This window comes from Triticum dicoccoides, chromosome 2A, assembly GCF_002162155.2.
Source record: "Triticum dicoccoides isolate Atlit2015 ecotype Zavitan chromosome 2A, WEW_v2.0, whole genome shotgun sequence".
NCBI lineage: Eukaryota > Viridiplantae > Streptophyta > Magnoliopsida > Poales > Poaceae > Triticum > Triticum dicoccoides.
The window spans coordinates 707541818-707556374 of NC_041382.1; positions in this window are offsets into that span (position 1 = coordinate 707541818).

Here is a 14557-nt window from a genome sequence, read left to right on the forward strand (position 1 = left end):
TGTGAAGATACAAGCGGTTTGTTGCGTGACAAGCTGTCTCAACCGCTTCTGCCCAAAAGTACTTCGGCGTCTTGTATTCATCAAGCATTGTTCTTGCCATTTCGATGAGCGTCCGGTTCTTCCTCTCAACAACTCCATTTTGTTGAGGTGTGTACGTAGCCGAGAACTCGTGTGAAATCCCTTCTTCGTCAAGAAAGGTGTCCACATTTGCGTTCTTGAACTCCGTTCCGTTGTCACTCCGAACCTTCTTGATCTTCATGTCAAACTGATTTTGGGCCTTTCTAGCGAAGTTTTTGAAGATCTTCTGGACCTGCGACTTGTCATTAAGAAAGAACACCCACATGAATCTTGAAAAATCATCAACTATAACTAGACCAAAAGAATTTCCACCGAGACTCTTGTAGGCGTTCGGACCAAAAAGATCCATGTGAAGTAGCTCGAGTGGCCTCCTTGTGGTCATGATGTTCTTCACGAGATGCCTTCCTCCAACTTGTTTACCTGCTTGACAAGCACTGCAAAGTCTATCCTTATCAAATATGACATCGTTAACTCCAAGGATATGATTTCCTTTAATAAGCTTGTCAAGGTTTCTCATGGCAACGTGACCTAGTCGTCTATGCCACAACCAACCTTTTGAGGATTTAGCAACAAAGCAAGTTTTAGGTTGTGCCTTTTTAGAGAAATCGACAATGTAAAGATCACCTCTACGCATACCGGTAAAGACCATTTTATGATTGTCTTGACGAAATACTTGGCAATCTACCTCAGTAAATAGGACATTCAAACCGAAATCAGCAAGTCTAGATACTTAAAGTAAGTTGTAGCCGAGAGATTCAACGAGCATGACATTTTGAATGGAACTATCATGTGAGATGGCCACCTTACCAAGGCCAACCACTTTACCCTTTGAATTATCACCAAAGGTGACATATTTCCGAGGGCCGTCATTTTCAGCAAGCTCACTGAACATCTCTTCATCTCCAGTCATATGATCAGTACATCCACTATCAAGAACCCATTCCTTTCCTCCTGATTCATATCCCCGAAGATTTGCCGTAAGACCAAAATGTCTCATTGCATCATCAAGATCGAAGTCACTATCATCATCATCATCATAGTATCCATGTTCATCATGATCTTGTGACTCATCATTTCCTAGAGAGGGTAATTCATTAGATAAATGATCATCAAAGTGGTCACTTTTATGAATTCTTATAGCTTCGAATATGATATCACTAATGATTCCAACATCTCCTTTAGCATGCTTGAGATTGGTAAGCTCAAATAGACAATCACCAAAACTAGGATCACTAGAGTTCATCTTACTCAAGGCAATAGATTTATGGAGAATTTCATCCAAATTTTTCAAGGAATGATCGGGAAATCGTTCCTCAAGAAATTTCCATATAGTATAGGCACAATTAAGAGTAGGCAAACTAGCAATCAAATTTTTGGGCAATCCTCTAATGATGAGCTCAATAGTTCTAAGATTGCGAATCATGTCAATATCTTCATCTAGGGTAGGATGCAAAGGATCAATATGAGGTGCACAAGGACTAGCAATATACTTGTTCAAATGATATTGATTGAAGATTACAAGCATCTCATTTTTCCACTCATGAAAATACTCTCCATCAAGAATAGGCACTCTATGTCTAAGACTCCCTAAAGTAGACACATCCATCTACCTCCAATGGTGATTAAACCAAGGCAATGGAGACCAAGGCTCTGATACCACTTGTAGGACCTTGAAGTAGATGTGTCTAGAGGGGGGTGATTAGACACTTAATGCTAAAGTTGCAATTTTTAAGCTTTCTCGGTTTAAGTGGAGTTTAGGCATAATTTCAACATTCACAATACATATCAAGCAAGTATGCAAAGAGTGTATAGGCAGCGGAAAGTAAAGCATGCAACTTGCAAGAATGTAAAGGGAAGGGTTTGGAGAATTCAAACGCAATTGGAGACACGGCTGTTTTTCCCGTGGTTCGGATAGGTGGTGCTATCCTACATCCACGTTGATGGAGACTTCAACCCACGAAGGGTAACGGCTGTGCGAGTCCACGGAGGGCTCCACCCACAAAGGGTCCACGAAGAAGCAACCTTGTCTATCCCACCATGGCCATCGCCCACGAAGGACTTGCCTCACTAGCGGTAGATCTTCACGAAGTAGGCGATCTCCTTGCCCTTACAAAGTCCTTGGTTAAACTCCACAATTTTGTCGGAGGCTCCCAAGTGACACCTAGCCAATCTAGGAGACACCACTCTCCAAGAAGTAGCAAATGGTGTGTTGATGATGAACTCCTTGCTCTTGTGCTTCAAATGATAGTCTCCCCAACACTCAACTCTCTCTCATAGGATTTGGATCTGGTGGAAAGAAGGTTTGAGTGGAAAGCAACTTGGGGAAGGCTAGAGATCAAGATTCATATGGTAGGAATGGAATATCTTGGACTCAACACATGAGTAGTTAGTTCTCTCTCAGAAATAGGATGCTGGAAGTGTAGGCTTAGTCTGATGGCTCTCTCCACGAATGAAGAGGAGGTGGAGGGGTATATATAGCCTCCACACAAAATCCAACCGTTACACACGATTTACCAATCTTGGTGGGACCGAATCAACAAACTCGGTCAGGCCGAAATAGGAAACCTAGTGACCGTTAGAGATTCTCGATGGGACCGACTGAATCAACTCGGTGGGACCGATGTGCTAGGGTTAGGGTAAATCCAAAACTCTGTTTGACCGATTACTCAAACTCGGTGGGACCGATTTGGGTAATAAGTGAAACAGAGAGTTGGCCAAGCAAACTCGGTGGGACCGATTGCATATCTCGGTGGGACCGAGAATATTGCAATAGGTAACAGAGAGTTTGCAAGCCCATCTCGGTGAGACCGAGATCCCATCGGTGAGACCGAACTGATTAGGGTTTCTGGCAGTGGCTATGACAAGTGAAACTCGGTGGCGCTGGATAGGAATAATCGGTAGGTCCGAGTTTGGCTTTGGGTTTTCGGTCAAATGTGGAAGTGGGAAAATAACTGAGGATTTTGGAGCATATCATTAAGCACATGAAGCAAGAGGCTTATTAAGCAACACCTCATCCCTCCTTGATAGTATTGGCTTTTCCTAAAGACTCAATGTGATCTGGATCACTAAAATATGAAATGAAGAGTCTTGAGCTTGAAGCTTTAGCCAATCCTTTTGTCCTTAGCATCTTGAAGGAGTTCCCACAACCTTTAGTCCATGCCACTCCATTGTTGAACTTATCTGAAACATACTAAATGAAAACGTTAGTCCAACAAGAGATATGTTTTCATCAATTATCAAAACCACCTAGGGAGCACTTGTGCTTTCAACAACCCCGATGACAAGGCAAGCAATTGTTTCATACTTTAGCATTTTCAAAACTTTTTCAATCTTCACGCAATACATGAGCGTGAGACATGGATATAGCACTATATGTGCAATAGAATGGTGGTTGTGGAGAAGACAAAAGGAGGGGAAGATAGTCTCACATAAACTAGGCGTATCAATGGGCTATGGAGATGCCCATTAATAGATATCAATGTGAGTGAGTAGGGATTGCCATGCAATGGATGCACTAGAGCTATAAGTATATGAAAGCTCAACAAAAGAAACTAAGTGGGTGTGCATCCAACTCGCTTGCTCACAAAGACCTAGGGCAATTTGAGGAAGCCCATCATTGGAATATACAAGCCAATTTCTATAATGAAAAATTCCCACTAGTATATGAAAGTGATATAATGAGAGACTCTCTATCATGAAGATCTTGGTGCTACTTTGAAGCACAAGTGTGGCAAAAGGATAGTAACATTGTCCCTTCTCTCTTTTTCTCTCTCTTTTTTTATTTGGGCCTTTTCACTTTTTTTATGGCCTCTTTTTTTATTTTTATTTATTTTTCATCCGGAGTCTCATCCCGACTTGTGGGGGAATCATAGTATCCATCATACTTTCCTCACTTGGGACAATATTCTAAAAATGATGGTCATCACACTTTTATTTTTCTTACAACTCAACAATTACAACCCGATACTTAGAACAAGATATGAGTCTATATGAATGCCTCGGGCGGTGTACCGGGATATGCAATGAATCAAGAGTGACATGTATGAAATAATTATGAATGGTGGCTTTGGCACAAATACAATGTCAAGTACATGATCATGCTAGCAATATGACAGTGATGGAGCGTGTCATAATCCCTGTTCAAGAATTCATCCGATTAACCAGTTAACTTGCCGATTAATCCCTACTCATAGGGTCACCGAGTAGCTAATAAACTGATAAATCATCCGATTAATTGATTAAATGGCCAATTAACTTGCCGATTAGCCTATTAATCCCCTACTCGCCAGCCAACCGAGCAGTTACCAGCTAACGATTTCCTCAACAGTGGTCATAATAAACGGAACGGTGGAAAGTTGCATGGAAATATATCTCGGAATGGCTATGGAAATGCCATGATAGGTAGGTATGGTGGCTGTTTTGAGGAAGGTATATGGTGGGTGTATGATACCGGTGAAAGGTGCGCGGTATTAGAGAGGCTAGCAAAAGTGCATATAATCCATGGACTCAACATTAGTCATAAAGAACTCATATACTTATTGCAAAAATCTAGAAGTTATCAAAGCAAAGTATTACGCGCATGGTCCTAGGGGGATAGATTGGTAGGAAAAGACCATCGCTCGTCCCCGACCGCCACTCATAAGGAAGACAATCAATAAACACCTCATGCTCCGACTTCGTTACATAATGGTTCACCATACGTGCATGCTACGGGAATCACAAACTTCAACACAAGTATTCTTTAAATTCACAACTACTCAACTAGCATTACTCTAATATTATCACCTCCATATCTCAAAACAATTATCATGTTTCAATCTTCTCTTAGTATTCAACGCACTCAAAAAGAAAGTTTCACAAATCTTGAATACCAAGCATATTATTATTAAGCAATTTACCATGCTATTAAGACTCTCAAAATGATATAAGTGAAGCATGAGAGATCAATAGTTTCTCTAAAACAAATCCACCACCGTTCTCTAAAAGATCTAAGTGAAGCACATAGAGCAAAATTATCACGCTCAAAAGATATAAGTGAAGCACATAGAGCAAAACTACATAGCTCAAAAGATATAAGTGAAGCACATAGAGTATTCTATCAAATTTTAATTCATATATGGCTCTCTCAAAAGGTGTGTACAGCAAGGATGATTGTGGAACACTAGAAAACAAAGACACAAATAATACAAGACGCTCCAAGCAAAACACATATCATGTTGGTGAATAAAAATATAGCTCCAAGTAAAATACCGATGGAAGTAGACGAAAGAGGGGATGCCTTCCGGGGCATCCCCAAGCATTGACTTTTTGGTGTCCTTGGATTATCTTGGGGTGCCATGGGCATCCCCAAGCTTAGGCTCTTGCCACTCTTTGTTCCATAATCCATCAAACGATTTCATCCAAAACTTGAAAACTTCACAACACAAAACTCAATAGAAATCTCGTGAGCTCCGTTAGAGAAAGAAAACATAAAACCACTTCAAGGTACTGTAATGAACTCATTATTTATTTATATTGGTGTTAAACCTGCTGTATTCCAACTTCTCTATGGATTATAAACTATTTTACTAGCCATAGATTCATCAAAATAAGCAAACAACACACGAAAAACAGAATCTGTCAAAAAACAGAACAGTCTGTAGTAATCTGTAACTAACGCAAAGTTCTGGAACTCCAAAAACTCTACCAAAATTAGACGACCTAGACAATTTGTTTATTGATCAGCAGCAATTGGAATCAGTATTTTACTACCCAGCTGTCAGCGCCTCCACGCACAGTACTCTTCCGATGGAAGTCGGTCGTTGACCACATTGACTACGCCGCGCCGAGAGCACCACGGCGATGGACGACGGTGAGGCCTAGGAAGGGGACGCCACGGAGGCAGGGAAAACTCGACAGTTGTTTCCCACGCGGAGGGGAGTATGACTGTACGAGGGTTTACTGGTTCGTCTGCTGTCACCGGAGAATAATAGCAGGTGTGGGTGTGTAGAGGGATGGCTAGGCCAGCGATGGGAGTACAGTTGGGCGGTGAGGCTTGCGCGGCAGCATAGCCGGCCGCGGGGAGGAGGGTGCAGGTAGTCCCGCCGGCGCTTGTTTGAGCGGCTGGAGCAGGAAGAGAAGAGATTGAAGAAGCACGACGGCCGTTGGATGGACATCCAACGGTCAGTGTTTGTGCGTCAACCTTTTTTTAGGAAAGCCTCAAATCTGTGGAAAACAGCATACATCCCATCTCCCATTATTTCTAATAATTTATAGCCCATTTGCTAATTCTTAAGATTTTTTGGAGCCTATATTCTTTTTGTTAGCATTACAGCCCATATTGTGGCCACGGTTAAAAAATTATACGAAATTTTGCATATTTCGGTGCGGTCCAAACTGTTCTTAATCCCGAAATTTCGACTCACATTCAAACTGATTTTAAAAATAAATGTATATCAATATAAAATCCAACAGATTCTCCACGCATAAAAATTAATGTAATTTAAAATCTTGAAATGAAAAAAAAAGTTATTTGAAACTAATTGCCGGTTTGATGTGTTTTAAAAATGTACATCCCATTTCTCATTACTGATGGGCCATTTTCTCGGCCAGCCGAATGAAAGCTCTCCTCGTCTTGAAAGATTTGCAGCCCAACAGGCCTGACAAAGCGACTTACTTGGCAAATCACAAAAAAACTGGGTTGTGGCCATGTTCCCAGCTGTCAGCCTCTCCACATACAGTACTCTTCCGATGGAAGTCGTTCCTTGACCATGTTGACCACGCAACGCGGAGAGCACCACGGCAGTGGACGACGGCGAGGACTAGGAAGGGGACAACATGGAGCCGGGGAAGACACGACAGTGGAAGCCCGCGTGGAGAGGAGTACGAGGGTTCACTGGTTCGGCTACGGTGTGAGGCTGCCGTCACCGCAGGGCCAGGCCAGCGGTGGGAATAGTAGGGGCTGGTGAGGCCTCCGCGGCAGCACAACCGGCCATGGGAGGCAGGAGCATGCGGCACGACCAGCGCTACTTTGGGCGGCTGGAGCAAGAAGACCAGAGGTTGAAGAAGCACTATGGCCATTGGATGGACATCGTACAGTCACTGGATCTAGAATCGTTCATATTGACTAAGTTGACAAAGCCCTCCGTCCCCGTCAACTTAGTTGGCCCACAAGTCATCCTCCCACTATGGTGGGTACCAGCTAGCAGGGGGTATTCATTTTTTTTGTGCGTAATAAGGAGGCACTTCCTTGCGTGCGAAGATATAGCTGGTGGGTCCAACATGTCAGCGGGGGGAACGTTTTTTTCACGAAATATAGAGGCCCTTCCGGTGGGTCCCAGCTGTCAGGTGGAGGAATCATTATTTTGCGCGTACAGTCCACGGCCGATGGATGTCGTTCGTTGACCAAGTTGACTAGGCCGCGCCGAGAGCACCATGGCGGTGGACGACGGCGAGGCCTAGGAAGGGAACGACACGGAGCCAGGGAAGACTCGGCAATGGTTTCCCACGCGGTGGGGAGTACGAGGGTTTACTGGTCCAACTGCCGTCACCGGAAAATAACAGGAGGTGTGGGTGAGTAGAGGAATGGCCTGGCCAGCAATGAAGTAGGGTGGGGCGATGCGGCCTGTGCGGCAGCACAGCCGGCCACGGGAGGGCAGTCCCACTGGAGCTGGTTTTGGCGGTTGGAGCAAGAAGATCAGATATTGAAGAAGCAGCACGCCCGTCAGATCTTACCGTTGGATTAACATCCAACAGTCACTGCTGCTAGAATCGTTTGTGGACTAAGTTGACAATGCCAAAGTGCACGTCAACCTAGTAGACCCACAAGTGAGCCTCCAAATCTGTCCCAAACAGCATACAGCCTGAAATTTCTAGCCAGATTCAAATTAATTTTAAATCTAAATATACCTTAATTTAAATTCAATGAAATTTTACCCGCACAAAGACAATGAAATTTAAAATATCAAAATCCAAAAGAAAACAGTATTTTGGAACTAATTGCCTGCTTGCTGTATATTTTCATTTTATAGCCCATTTATTATTACTTATAGCCCATTTCTTATTACTTATAGACCATTTTCTGGGCAAAATGCATCCCTCCTCGTCTTGAAAGATTTCTGGCCCAGCAGGGCGTAGAAAAGCAAGTAGGCCTACGTTGGTTATTCTGCAAAAAACAAAATAGCTGGCTAGCCATTTTCAGAAAGGAAAAAAACAAACTAGGCTGGTCATGTGCTAAACATATGAAACTGGGCTAGACGGGCCACGGGTCCCGCACAACCTAGTTGATACCCTTCTCTGTCCCGAAAAAATAAAATTACTGCGCGTGCTGCTGGGTCCCTACTGTCATCCTCACCATGTACAGTCATCTCCTTATTCCTCTCGGTTGTTGACCATGTTGAAAACACCGGAGGGCGGCGCCGCGGAGAGCGAACCAAGGCGGAGGACGATGGTGAGGCCTCGGACGGGAACGAATAGGAGCCGGGGAAGATCACAGCCAGCCATGGGAGGTGGGAGCAGGCGGTCCCGTGGCGCTAGTTTGGCTTTCGCGGCTCGAGGAAGAAGAGACTGAAGAAACGCGACAGACGTTGAATGTCAATCAAACGGTCAAGGTTGGTACAATCGTTTGTTGACTAAGCGGAAGCCAAGTAGCATACTTTTTTATATATAGGAAGAAAACTGCGAGGAAAATGCGTTCGTCTGCCGTCCTCCTCACAGGGAACGTTTGCCACATAAGTGACTAGCACCCTTGGTTTTCAACCGAGAGGTCTTGGGTTCGAGTCCCAGGAACTCTCAATTTTGTGCTCCTTCCTTCCTCGCAAAAAAGGGAAAGAAAATCGAAGACTTGGGAAGGCGTACAGAACAAGCTAGTGTACTAGTAAAGAGACGTTGCCGAGTTTTAGAAAAAAGAAAGACGTGCTCCTGTAGCTGGTTCGAATCCAAACCTAGACTATGACTATGTATGGTGCTATGCTACTCTGCAAGTAATGAAACTGACATATCCAACATTCACTTCTCCTCTTCTCTACTTACTCTGCCTAGCATCAGAAGCTCTGGCCGCAGCAACCATGTCCGCTGGCTGCTCGTCCACCTGCTCTTCAGCAGGCAACAACCAGATATGTGCCAAGTCGCCACCCGTACCATCGCCTGTGGGTCTCATCACACCCCCACTGGCACGCACACCGCAGCCGATTGCTCATCGCAACCCGCTGTTGTTGGTGTGGTGCCACTGCTACAAATCACGCAGAGTCATCCGTCGCGTCTCAACCACAATCCGCGACCCTGGCTGAGTCTTTTACAAATGCCCGAATCATGGGGTAATAATATGTTTAAGTGTTGTTTTGCTGCGTTCAGTTGCTGGTTTTTTTAATAGTTTGGTTGATGATCTTCCAATTTGATTCATGCAGAAAAGGGAAGATTCATGTGATTTGTATTTTTGGGAAGTTGCTGATGTGGGGGAATGCAACTACGCTGATTATTTGGTTAGCCAAGGAATCCCAATACTAGCAGGTTGGGGTGTTGGACAAGTAACTGAAGGAACGGCAGAAGAGGAAGATGCAGAGCAGAAGGTTAAAGATGCAGTTCCTCTGATCATGGCCAAGCAACAGCTGCTGAACGGCCTTGACAGCAATGAGGAGATGAAAGAGCTTGTGAAGATAATGGGCAAAATCGATGTGCTCTGTAGGATGATTGTCTCTTTATTTGCAGTGTATGTAGCACTCGTGATGTATTCAGTGGCTACGACATGAGCACTTTGTTGAAACTAGTAATGAATGAAATCTGTGTAGCAGGCTGGGCATAGTGTTGTGAACATCTAATGATTTCTATTAACAGAAATCAGGGGGTATCCCCTTTTGCTCATATAAATAAATAAATAGCAGAGGCCCTTTCGGGTTAGCTTTGTTCTCATTCGAAGACGTCGAGCAAATTGCAGTCCAACAGCAAACTATGTCATCAAATTCAAGTTTCACAGCCAAGTACGTGTACAACTAAACAACAATGTCATCATGTTTTATTTGTCATACAATCACCAAACACAAATCAGCATACATAACAAGTGATGTTCGCATAGCAAAATACAAAACAACATGTTCATCAGGTTTCAGTTGTCAGAGCAAACACAATTTCACATAGTAGATAAAAAATGTCTTCCGACAGGAAAATACGACAAAAGCAATGTAATCATCGTCCGCAGCAGCAGCGTCAACATCTTCGCCATGTGTATCAGTCTGAATTGTAATTCCCCACAGTGTCATCTTCTTCGTCCTCAACGTCCTCGAACGTTGGCTTCTTCTTGATCAACTCTTGTATGTCCACGACACGATAGGCAATCTTTTCGCCGGCGTCATTTACGTGATGGTTCTCGAAGATATTAGGAACATCTGTGTTATCTTGTACATCAGGAGCAGTGTAAGCATCATCTTGTTGTGCAACTTCATTAAATGAATTCCTCTGCTCAAACCTTTGCAATACTCTCCAGTCATCGCTACGTGCAAATGTGTCCTCCAAGAAAAATATCTGTGTTGCTTGATTTGCCAAAATAAAAGGCTCGTTGGTCTGGTACGCTGCCTTGACATTGATGGATTTGAAATAATCATCATCTCTGGGTTTTGCGATCCTGGAAAATAGGTTATACCAACGACAGCACAACAGCACCACACACCGATGATCCTCGAAACTGGAGATATACTACAACTGAACAATGTCTGTTATGTTAGCATACATTTCAGTTGTCTCTTTGTCATACGTATCCGTGCTCATGATGGCACTGTTTTGTGTCTTCCTGTCTTTGTCTCGTGCAAGGGTGTTGTAGCGCACATCTCCAACAATGCAAGATTCATAATGTCTTACCCGAGTATCAGGACCCATTGCTAGTGAGTAAAGGGCATCATCAACTGCCTACCCATCCCCCTGCATCTTCTTAACCTATGGTTAGAAAATAGACAAGCTGATCATCTTATGTACTCAATATATTAAAAAAACTAACAGTGCACTTCAAAAGCTTACATGGTTCTTGAACCATTTTGCAAATCCTGCCATAACCAGTTTGTCAATGTTTCTTGGATTTTGCGGTAGTAACTCCTCTTTGTAGATGCTGCACAACATAGTGATCGCGTCAAACATCTAAATATATAAGAATGTGCTGCAAGTTTAGTAGATTACGATGTATAAGTTGAAGTACTACACTTACTTGATATAAGGTAGTATCTCAGGACAGTTATTCAACACATACCAAACCATTTTGTCCAAACCTTTAGGTTTGTCCTCTTGTCGACTCTTCCCAGTAACTCGAACAGAATAATCGAAAACATTGAGCCCAGGATTGTCTTCACCCACCTCTTTGCTAAGCTGATCAGCTGTTTCAATGTATTTTGAGCAGAATGTCAACGCTTCTGTAGCAATGTAGTCCTCTGCAATGGAACCCTAGGGTCTAGCTCTGTTCCTAAGATAGCCCTTGAAAGTGCCTAGCCGCCTTTCAATAGGGTACATCCAACCATACTCTACTGGACCTCTAAGTAGTGCCTCATCAGGTAGATGAACAGCCAAATGCACCATCACATCAAAGAAGGCTGGAGGATATATCTTCTCAAGGTCGCATAGGATAGTTGGTATCTTGTCTCTAAGACACTCCAAAGCATCTATCCTGATATTCCTACTGCAGAGTTCCCTGAGGAATTGTCCCAACTCTGCAACTGCTCTGTATAAGTCATGGCGGCCCAATCCTCTAAGGATAACAGGTAAAACCCTTTGAAGTAGGACGTGGAAGTCATGAGTTTTCAACCCTTGTACCTTGTTTCCATCTGCACTGACTCTCCTTTCAGGGTTGGAAGCAAATCCATGTGGGAATCTCACACGTGACAGGACCTCGCAGAATTCTTTTCTTTTTACCTTGTCCAAGACGTACACAGCTGGTGCCATATCCCGTGGTTTACCTTCATCTTGCACCTGCAAATCCTTTCTGATACTCAGGTGTGTCAAATCAATCCTAGATTTTAAGGTATCTTTTGTCTTGCCTTCAATATTAAGAAGTGTGCCGATAATGCTGTCACATATATTTTTCTCGATGTGCATCACATCAAGATTATGCCGCAGATCCAAATCTTTCCAATACTCCAAGTCCCACAAAGTGGACCTGTGGGTAAACAATAATCTCTCTTCTACCCTACCACGCTTCATTTTCCAGCTACTATTACCAGGATGGTTTCCTGGTGTAATATGCCTGACCTTCTCTAATTCCACTTGCAACTCATCGGCAGTGAGCCTCTTTGGCGCATCACGGTTTTCATGCTTTGCATTGAACACATGTCTTCGATATTTTCTAGGATGTGACTTGTCCTTGGCAAGGAAACGACGGTGTCCAATGTAACAGATCTTCCTAAGTATTGCGTATGACAGCGGATTCCTGTCACAGCGAACACATGCATTGTAACCATGTGTCGTTTGCCCTAACATTGTGCCCAAAGCCGGATAATCATTGATGCACCAAATTGTAACAGCACGCAGAAAGAAATCAGCTGGTGGGCTGCTATATAGGTCTCGAGTGAGAACACCCTTCCATAGCTGTTCAAGTTCCTTGACAAGAGGCTCCATGAACAAATCAAAATCCTTTCCAGGACTTTTTGGACCATGGATGAGCAAGGCCATCATGCAGTTTGATTCTTTGGTGCAGACATTTGGAGGCATGTTGTAAGGGATAACAAGCACTGGCCACATGCTATATCTGGCGCTGTGGTGACCAAATGGGTTAAATCCATCTGAAGCTAAGCCAAGTCTAATGTTTCTCGAGTCAGCAGCAAACTCTTTATGTTTATCATTGAAGCTTTTCCACTCACTACCATGAGATGGATGGCTCATTACATTCTGATCTCTGTACTCCTGGTTCCTAGAATGCCACAATACATCCTCTCTTGTTTCAGCATCATGAAACAACCTCTGCAATCTTGGTGTAATTGGAAAAGGACTCAGAACATTATGAGGAATCCTCTTCACAGCATCGCCATCTTTCCATCTTGATGATTTGCATTTCAGGCATTCACTTAAGTTGCATAATCCTTCCGGAACAGAACATCATTATTCTTACAAACATGGATCATATCATATCCAATTCCAACTGCATGAAGGAAATTCTTCATTTTATTGTAGGTGTGTGGCAGCTCAGACGCATCCGGGAAAAATTCACGGAAAGCAGCCAACATCGCATCGAATGATTTGTTGGTCATCCGCTCAGATGTCTTCACCTGAAGAAAGGTGACCATAGCTGAGAATACTGACAGCTTATTTCCTGGGGTGACAACAACGTTGCATTGTTCCAACATGCGGGCCCATCGTTTTTCTTCTGCAGGTGAAAGTTCACGGAATGCATGAGCATTTCGTAGCATTGTTCCAATGTTGGTCAAACTCACTGGCTCCGACACCACCACCTCCTCCTCCTCTTCCACTTGAGCATTAGGCAGATCAAGATGGTGATCTGCTGCTTCCACGTAGTCAATAACATTGACGTTCACAGCTTCACCATGATGAACCCACCTAGTATATGTGACCGACATCCCATATAAGTGTAGATGATTTTGCACAGTTTACTGGGGTCTTGTAACTGAATTCATACAACTGCTACACGGGCAGAGCACATCTGATTTCAGACCACCGTACTCAGCTTTGATAAAGTTCATGAAGTTTTCAACCCCCTCGACATATGCAGCGGAGAATCTTCGAGCAGAAGTTATCCAAGTCATGTCCATCTGTTAGACATACAAATTTGTTCTTCTACTAGATATTACAGGAAAAACATATATGCTTTTTTATGAAGTCCAAAAAAAAATACCTTGGTCGATGTCTAAAGCTATGGCAAGATATTTGGATGAGCAGATCTAAGTAATGAAATATATGTAAAGCTAATTCAGCAAACAGATTTGAGTGCCAAATTATGGCAGGCTATTTCAGCAGTCAATGAGGCCGAGCACACAGCCATCGAACTATCAAAGGCCATCGCAGCAACAAAGTTCGAGTATAAAACGGTGTAGAGCTATTTCACCTAACAGATTGGCTACTAGACCATGGCAATCTACGTCACAATAAATATATGGCAGGTTATTTTAGCAACTAATCGGCCTTGGCATGCCATCTCAGCTAAGCAGATTGAGTGCAGAACAGGGCAAGGAAGCTTCTTAAGCAGAGCATATTGACAGTAAACTACTTCGGCAAAGAGTGAGATTAACAACGTCTATCAGCTAACATTCAGTGCTACACCAACATGAATGGGGCTTCAGTCTAGAATGCGCGTACCGTGGGAGAAGCTGACCGCCGTGCGTCTCCACACGAACGTCGCCAGCGGTGGCGGCACTGACCGCCGTGCGCCTCCACAAGAACGTAGCTAGAGGTGGCGGTGCGGCTACAGGACAGTAATCTACGAGAGTGTACGGTGGGAGCGAGAGGATCGCCGAACCGCGGCACCGACGTATCGGCGAGGCGGGGAGGGCGGCTTTGGCGGAGCGAATGGGGTGGA